The following is a 9,925-nucleotide window of genomic DNA, read 5'->3' on the forward strand; positions in this document are numbered from 1 at the left end:
TTTGTGACTTTCTAAATAACTTGATGTTACTAGCAGGAATTGTTAACGGTCTGTTTACGAAACCCACACTTGCATAAATCTTGTTTATATGTAAGACTGTGTTGTCATTATATCTAGGGCAATATATCCTTCCTTGAGGATTTCTTCTTAGACTAATGTTCCTTCCGCTATGTCCGGAATAGCTTTGTATATGGATGGATGGGTACTCGGAATCAGCTATCTATATTGTTGTTAATTGCTTAGTTGTGTATTTTCCTCTATCAAAACCTGCACTTGTAATTTCTTGACTGACAATATGCTTTTTAAAACTATTTCTCTTGTCCATCTTGTTTTATAGATATGCCCGTCCTCCTACTCTTTCTGCATTCTCTCAGTTCTTACACACACACGAATATATATTCAGGGTGATGTGGCATCAAGTCTGAAAATATGCTATGTTCGTAATTTCTTGGGCTGCTAAATTACCTTTTGATAATGTACCCTGTTCACATAGTTTTGAAAAATATAGCCCTTTATTTACAAACAGAATAATTTCTGTGCTGATTTATTAATTTACCCAGTTCAGTGATAACACAATTCAAACATGGCTTTACCATGTCTCTTCTGCTTTTTAGTAACAAAGCTTTTCTTTGTGGAGCCTCTTTTATGATAATCATTAAACTTAATGAGGCATTTACACGTCTCTACAGATGGAAGGCATAATTTTCCTGTCATATCATATATCTGAGTCACACCTAACTTCAAAAGATTCAGAATGCATTTCAATTACATTCTGCTCTTAACATCTCTCTCTCGCGCACGCGCGCACGTATACAGGTCCCTTTCATTTATATGAGAGAGAAGAGAGGTGTGCCCTCTACTGAGTGAGAAATTAAGACAAACTGTTATAACTATAGGGGCTGTTCCTGATGGGGTTCTGAATGCCACAGTTGGCTTTGTAGGAATCAGAAGTGAACCAACCACTGATGGTTGATTTGAAGGTTTGAGTTTGACGAATTCCTTCCTCAACATGGAAAATCACCCTCACCAAGAGCACTCTTTCCTACAGCCAAAATTCTCCTCCAAAGGGAAGCTGAAATGGGATTCCCAGGGCTTTTTTACGGTATGGCAGGGAGAGAGGCCTGCCACTTGGAGGAGAGGTTGCTGGCTTGACACCATGGACTATCTTTTTATGCAAACATTGTTTCCCTGTGTTTGCAGAACCCATCCAACCTCAGACCCAGGCTTGGTTTAAGTTCAGTGCAAATGTTTTGTGTGTATCATTTCCATTGATATTGTCAACAATGGTATTTTGCAGTCAAGTTGCAACTGTGGTTTTAATGAATGCACTAGCCCAGGGCTCTTTCACACTCAGTTTCATGTGTTACATTAATACCGCAGTACATTCACAGTGGTCACTTGGCTGCACACCAGGCCTACTCAGAGATTCACATTGATGTTGAAGATGGAATTCAGATCCTCCTGTCCTGAAAGCACTGGCTCCTATCACTTGAGCTAAAGATTAATCACAGTGAGCAGGTTAGGGCTTATGACACACAGCTAAGTAGTTCTAATTCTATCATTTAGAAGGCAGTGATCTGTATCATGTGCGTGCATATGCACATCCTGTCTTTTGTCAGTTTATTCTGATCCTGTTGAAGGACACTTACTAATGGAAAATAGTATTTTGGTGATTATTGGAAAGGTGCTATTGGCACATATTTTGCAAATAGCTTCAGCATGGGGAGTGGACTAGATGACTTTTAGAGGTCCCTTCAAGCCGTACATTTCTATGATTCTTTGATTGTATCCCAACTGCTTTAGAAAGCACTGGTAGTGAAAACTGGGTAAGCAAATTCAACAGTGCTTCATCGGTTTATAGCATCAAACCTTAGAATGTGTTTTGTGATGAAAACAAATGTTAGTGTGTCCTCTAGTACCCCTTGAAAAGGGCCATGAAATTTTTAACATTTACCTGAATTTCCACTAGTGATGGGTAGCTGTCGATCACTTTATCATCACAGCAAAAGCTTTATGAAGCTAATGATAAGTAAAACATATTTTTCACAAAATATTGACATTTGTAATCATACAACAGAATAAAGCATCAGAAATTTCAAATGCAGAAGAATGATTCATTGTATTATCTCAGCAACTTTCTTTTCAAGAACTAAGAGCCATTTGTTTTTATAGCAATTAGATTTGGGTTTTTAATTTAGTGTTATAATTCCTGATCCACTGTACGTTATGCTACCCATTCATTATAAGGATCTCTGCTGCTTACTCTCAGTATAACATTAGATTTTATTTAGTAAAAAAGCCCTCCTGAAGTGTTTGAGATCTGTTTTCATTGCTTGTTTTGTCTACAATTTCAAACTTGTGCTTTTGGAAGCTAGATGTGTTGTTACTTTAAAATGTTGCAGTTCAGAAAACTCATAGTTAGAAAAAATGACAGGTTAGGAGATGGCTATTTGCTAAAAGGGTTGTTTGCTTCTTTCAGAAATCAAGTTTTGCTAAAATTGCTATAGCAAAATGTAGCTCTAGAGTGGACTGAAATTGTCTGAAAAGAAATGGGAGACCAGAAAACAAGAAGACAAAAGCTGATAGCAGGCCACGTGTGTTATAATCTGATGCGTAAAGTTTCACATTAATTCGATTTCTCACCCTGGATAACTTTTTTTTAAAACTATTGCCCAAAATATTAGATGCTTAGCACTAGCTTTGGATTTGAATCAGAAATCCTTTAATGCCTTTACACGCCGAAACCTTCACTAATACAGATACTACTATGGACTAGCTTTGGGGACACTGGGCCTGATCCTGAGTCAACTGGAGTCTTTCCATTGACATCAATGGTTTTACATTTGGCCCAAGAACAATTAAAATATTGTTCCACATGGAGGAAAAAGTTGTTTCTAAGATTGCAACATGTGGCTTGAAGGCTGAAGGGAATGAGCACAATAGGGGGAATTATTTTCTTGCATATTTTACTGCTATTGCCCCTGTAGCCAATCAGTATTATTAGTAGTAGTAGTATTGCCATTGTGCGTAGAGCCTCAGCCCCATTGTGCCAGGTCCTGTATAAAAATATCTCTTTCCTTCTCCAACCTGCTTTCACAGATATTTTTCTCTTCCACCTTCTACCACCCCAGCTATTTGTGGGATACCTCCCCAGCTATCTTCCCCTTTTGCCTCTCTAGTCCATTTCTCCTTTCTTCCGTTAGTTTTATTTAACATTTATATTGCAGAGGCCCCAGGCATGAGCTGGGCACTAAACAAACACTTGGGACTTATCTAAATGGCGTCAGTGCACAGAAAGTTAGGGTGTCAATTGCACGCTACCCTGCCGTGCACTAATGAGCTCTGGTGACCCTGTGTACTGCCCACTAAAAGTTGCCTCGTGCATTTTGATCTACTGTCAATAAGCACTAGGAAACTTTTAGTGCATGGTAGCAGGTCCACATAGCTAGTTAATGCAAGGCAGGCTAGTGCATTGTAGATTTACACTCTAGCTTGTTGCATACTAACTCTCTGTATAGATAAGCCCTTCGTAAGAAAAAGTTCTTGCCCAATGGACTTTACATCCTGCTTGCTGGTTTCTCTTATCTTTCTCCTACCTCCCTTCCTCTATTTCTCACCATTACTTAAGATAAACTGTGTAGGGCCAGAGGGAAAAAAATTTACCTAAAATGGAAATGTAGAACTATTGTTAAATGTAAGAAAAGGATAATACGTAGTTTAAGTGACTCTTTAGATCTTATGCCAGGCTGTCAGAGATCTATAGTATCTGGTACTGCATGTCAAGCAGTGACCATGAACTCTAACAAGAGTAACATATAGGGCAAGGTTGTGCGCCAAGGGCACCCAGCCCACAGTAACAAGCAGCATGTAACTGAGCCACCCCAGGAGCAATGTGGAGAAGAAACTGTGACTCAGGAAGATATGATCCTTTCCCAGCATTCTCTTGCTCTAGGCAGGTAGTGATGTGCTGCTCATCTATCCCCTGGGAATTCAGGATGGGACGACAGACAATGCTTTGCCTATTCTCTAGCCACCTTCTTCAGGAGGATGGAGTGTAAGTGGATGTTGTGACACACTGCGTCTGAAAGCAACACCCCAGGATCCCATATATACCACTGCATATAATTATGATCTGTTCTGCACAAAGTACACCTTGTGTGGTATCATTTTAAAAGTCTTCGTCTGCTAAACATTAATATCCTGGTGATTTGTATGTGCTATCATATGTGAAGTTATGAAATGCAGTTGTATATGCTGCTAGAACATTGTGAAGTGGTCAGACAGCCTTAATGGCTCACTACTACCAGCAAGGAGAGAATCCTTTCTCCCAGAGGTGGTATATAATGGGGACTTCACAGAGGGAAGCACGTAGGCAATGAACACTCCTTGATCAATGAAGTTGGCAACCCCAGTTCATGAGCACTGATTGTTCCAGCAAGCTGGAAAAAGCTATAAAAGAAAGGAATGACATCATGACTTGGCTTCACTGCCCCACCGCTCAACACCTGAAGGGATGTCTGAAAGACAAAATGACTTTGAAGAGAGGAAATGAGCCCCAGGCAGGGAAGGCAGTCCCAGTCTGCGTTTAAAGAACTGCTTGTACCAGCTAACAAGGGTGAGACATTGCTAATTCCAATCCTGTTCAGTAATATAGACTTTAGCCTGTGAATTATTTTAATTTTTTTGGTAACTACCTCTGGTCTTTTTACATTTACTACTTATAATTACTTAAAATCTAGTCTTCTGTAGTTAATATAGTTGTTTTATAATCTTACCTGCAACAGTGTGGCTTGAATTGAAGTTTTTATAATACACCAGCCTTTGTAACTGAGCTATGTCCTCCTCACCTTGAGGGTGGGGGGCAAACTAATTTAATGAGCTTGCACTGTACAGACCTGTTCAGTGCACTATGGTATACTCCTGTAAGGCTTAGAAGGCTGGTTGGGAATTGGCTGGTGCCTGGATCCATGTTTGGTCAGAGAAAGCATTCCTGGTGGTGTGTGTGGGGCCACCTGCTATCACCATGGGTGATAACGGTACTGAGGGGCTGGCTGTCACCAGCAGAGCATTGTTAGGTGCCCACCTCAAGCTGGATGGTTAAGGGTGCCCAGCGGTTCCACAGCTTCCAGGTTGCATTCCATGACAGGTGTGCATCTCCCTTTACCCCCTCAGGTCCAAGTAGCAAGCACAGGAGAGTTAAGGGTTTTTTATTCCCCTATGCAGGCATGCGATCTGTTTCAGAATCTCACTCATGGATTGATGAATGCCTTACATAATTGCTTTCCATAACTAAGACATAACTTCACTAGACCTGGAAAGCATCTCGAGTTAAAGGATTAAACATTTTGAAATTGTATGTTTTTTATAGTGTTCCAGTCAGAGACTATCTCTCAGGTTCAGTTCAAGTTAGATAAAACCGAAGTGTACAGTACATAGGAGTGGCAATACCTATCAGGGTGAAGGTAGCAAAACCCAGCTGAGTAGGCCCAACTCCAAAATTGTATTGGCTCAGCCTTCAGGAAGGTTGACTTTAGAAAAAGAGTACATTGTAAGGGGCAATTGCACTTCAATCTTTTACTAATAATGTTCATCCTTATTGTTGGGGAGAACCTTTTTTATAACTTAACATACCAACTAAACTTCCAAGGACAGTTCTAGGAAGATACTGGAATTTTCTTCTTTATTGTTTGTAATGTAACAAAACATTAAGTTATTAGTAAAATTGAATTAAATCATAAGTATTGTGAGACTAGGTGAAGAAGGGAATGATAAGATATAAAGGAAATCACTGACTAATACTACCCATATGAACCTATTGGGTCAGATTCTGATCTCACACTGGTGTTAATCTGGAGTAAATCTATGGACTCAAAAGAGTTGATCCAAATTTACACTAGCATATCTGTGATCAGAATGTGGCCTAGATTAAGTATTATCATCATAAAATACTTACCATAAATGATTTTACAAGTAAAAAGCTGTGGTTAATTCTGTGAGAGAGATGAAAGTAGATCTTCCTATTGTCTGACTATCCCTAGAATTAACAACATAACAAATTAATATTCAAGATGGGATAAACTCTTCTGTGTTCTGAATGTGTATACACATCTACAATGGCTTATCTAGCAGACACATGCATTTTTTCTTGATTTGTGGACTTGTCGTGAATATATTGTAGTTACCAGTGAAATGAATCAATAACTACAGAAAACAGCAGTACTACAAATAACATGCATCCAGTCAGTATGACACTAATAAAACTAGATATTTTCTTTTTCTGGCTCTTCATCAGGGTTACGCTGTGAACATCAAGAAGCTTTATTTGACTGTCACTAAAAGAACAGTTTTAATTACCAATAGAATTCATCAAAACCTTTAGTAGAGAAGTGACACGAAATAATAATTAATAGACTGTGTGATGTGGCTGCGTGTAAAATGACAACGATTAACTTATGATATAACAGAATGTGACAGCTTCCCTTTCGAGCACCAGCTATTCTAGTATGTGGCTATGTCTGGGCTGTACCATGCCGCTAGACCTCTGCCTATCTCTATACACAAAAGGAAATTAGGTTAAAAAAACAGAATTTGTTATCTTTACTTGCAATCTGGAATTTTGAGTCAACTACTTGTCACTTTAAACTATGATGCATGGGCTTATTTGTAGCCATTAATAGTAATTGCTATGCTTATTACTATTCTGGTTGCTTATTATACAGTAGTGCTGATGCTAGTGTGTATGTTTTTTCTCCCCATTGGGTAACTGTTTCTTGCTGTGTATATGCCTGAGAACATATCTTGGCCAAAGTCATAGATCTCTGAATGCCCAGATGAAATTATTGTACAAAGAAGTATACACACTCTAGTTTGATCTGAAGTGAACAGATCTCCAATGCATAGGTAGGGTGAGTATTAGAATCCTTATTTTACAAATAGGGAAATTGAGGTAGAGACTAAAGGCCCAAACCAGCACATTGCTGAGTGCACTCAACTCCTGACTTTAATGGGAGCTGAGGGTGCTCATCACTTTCCAATGCTGGGCTCTAATTGACTTGCCTGTGATATTTTCTGTTAAGATCCTGTCCAAATGACAAGTTATTTGTTCAATATATTGGCTCTAATGCAGATTGACTACCACAGCTTTGACTAGTATTTCCTTTACTGGGCATAGTCGAGCACATTATAGAAGGGCAGACTATTTCTCTATGGAAAACTGCTTTTGATCAGAAAGTGCTATAGATGGCTGGTTAGGTAAGTGTTGACATAGCTCTTGAAATTCTGCATATGCATAAGATTTCCTAGCCAGGCCGGAGAAAACACAACATATGAGATGGCAGCATTACTGGGAAGTAACCACAGTTGTCAGTATTTTTCTTTTCCCCTCTTTTGTCTTCCTCTCAGAAGCTGTAGAAGAGTTTGAATATTTTTGTGTCATTTATTTTCTGAGGCTTGGGAAGTTTCTTATCTGACAAGAAAGTGTGGCAAGTGCCTTCTATACACTCCATGAATTGACCGTTTGTTTTGCTTACTTGCTTTATATATATATTTTCTCACAGTAAAATGACAAACTATTATTATTTTATCAACTACAATTGATTAATAACATAGCAAAAGCATCCTGATTGGTTAATAATTACATCACCCAATGTTTTAATATCATGTGCTGCCAAGAGTCACAGGAGACACATTAAAGAGCCACTTGTGGCTCCTGAGCCTCAGTCTGAGTATCACCACTCTAAAAGGTAAAAATAAATGTTTCTTAGTAGTAATATTTGCAGTTAGAAAATTTGGAGATCTCAAAATAGGTGTGCATTGCCACAAAACAACAGTTCATAATGACTTTAATGCTATATAATGATCTATTAATGATATGCTATATTAGTGAAAAATGGTAACAAAACAATCAGATTCAAACTAGAGGGTTTTTTTTTTTTAATAACAGCAGAAGTATTTTGTATATTTGATTTGAGAAAAACACCCAAGTCTCCACTTACAGGGCTTGACTTTTCCAGTGCATTAGGACTGCTTTGAATTTGCAAATGCCAGCAGATTCTGTCCCTGGAGAATTTCTCCTGGACTGGGAGATCCTTGGGTGGGATAGGGCTGCTATACTACTCATCTGCTGAACCATTGGCGTAGGGTGTAGCCAGGCTGTCCTTCTGTCCTGGCAATCCCAAGCTAATAACATCTCCCATGACCAGTGGCAGCTGGTGTAATGAGACAAACCCAGTGTTTGGATAACCCAGGACTGGATTTGCATATGCAAATGGAACCTTTGTACTGCTCCTGATTTACTGCATGAACTCCTCATATTGAGCCAAAAATGGGGGTCAATACGTTTGAGGGTGGAGTGATAAGGAGTCAAACCTCTCCACATTATGAACATATGCTGAAAAATTAAGTTTAAGTTTAACTTATGTTGTTTCAGCAGAATCCTGTAGAGACAGGATTTGAGGGAAGCCTAAAATCAATATTCTAATGAGTGCTGTGATGTGAAAATAAGCAACTAGCCAGCAAAAGGCACAGAACTCTGCTACAGCTGGGGGAGAGAATATCTTAGGCATACCCTTTAGGGTCTTGGCTAAATTTGTACTGGAAGCAAAAAGATATTTTAAAATAAGAATGGCATGTGCTTTCACATATAATTCTAGCATGCAATGTCCCCTTACAAAATACAAGTAGACTAATGAATGAGAGAGGGGAAATAGCCTGGGAGGCAGTAAATCAGAGTAACTGATTAGTATATTCTGAAAGCTCCATTTTAATTGCTGAAGTGAGACTATCCCACACTGCATTCATCTACCAGATTTTTCACAATGGGCAGGGATAGGTTTACAATATTCTATGTACATGCTACCTAGTTACTTCCCAGAATGTTTATGTTGGATGAATACTGCAGCTGACACGGGGGGAGATATGGGGCCTGACTCTCCACTCTGTTACACTTGGTAACTTCATTGATTTCAATGACTTTGGAAAATGGTGTAACAGACTAGAGGATCTGGGCCAGGGGCCTTAGGCTTAGAGAAAGATTGAGCTTTCCCTAGGAACACTGTTCTTCTCTAGTCAGAGCTGTAATTTCCTGAGACATTGGTGATTCAGTAGTCTCAAAATACAGTAGCTGTAGTTTTCCATTTTTGTATCATGTACTTTACTGTATGCTGTTTAAAACTATATTACAGTGTGACAGGATGTACCTGGCCTTGGCAGCTCCCTGCTGGAGATCAGGTCTTCTTACTATACCCCGCCCCGAGAAAGAAGCAGTGAATTTGGGTCTTCCAAACCTGCCTCGGGCCATAGCAGGTGAGTTTCAGGCTGGGAACCAGGAGCTCAATAACTATCCAGAAGATATCGCTGGCAGAATTTACATCATTGGGATTGTGGAGAGAGACTAGCCTGTTTATGGCCCTGAGATAGGGCTGGAGATAAAAGGGTCAGTAGGAAGAGGCTCAAGGAAAGTGCAGAGAAGGATTGAGGTAAGCAGTGTATGTCTGCTGTGTATAGGGCCCCTGAGTTAGAACCTGGAATAGTGGGCAGACCCAGGTTCCCCTACCGGCCACAAGTAAAGCATAAATCTCACATAGATGACAGGACTGAGCTAGGAGCCTAAAGAAAGGGCTGTATTTAAAGGGGCCCAGAGCCAGGACTGAAGGTCCTAGTAGGGGCAAATAGACTGTTTAATATCCCAGAAGGGGTTCAGTTGGACTTGTGACACAGTCAGAAAGCCAAGCCATTGAAGACCCACCAAGGTCAGCTGGCAGCCTAAAGGGATTGCCAGCGATGAGAAAAGGACTGCAGAACCACACTTAGCCTCTAGAGGAAGTGGAAGAGGAAGTGCCCCCATCACATAGGGGCAGTCCAGAGACATGACATATTCCTATAACTTTATACAAGTCCTGTTCTTCTGCTCACATTTCTCACTAAT

Source organism: Emydura macquarii, unplaced genomic scaffold (genome assembly GCF_026122565.2).
Source record: "Emydura macquarii macquarii isolate MOO-44397 ecotype Brisbane River unplaced genomic scaffold, CSIRO-AGI_Emac_v2 contig_480, whole genome shotgun sequence".
NCBI lineage: Eukaryota > Metazoa > Chordata > Testudines > Chelidae > Emydura > Emydura macquarii.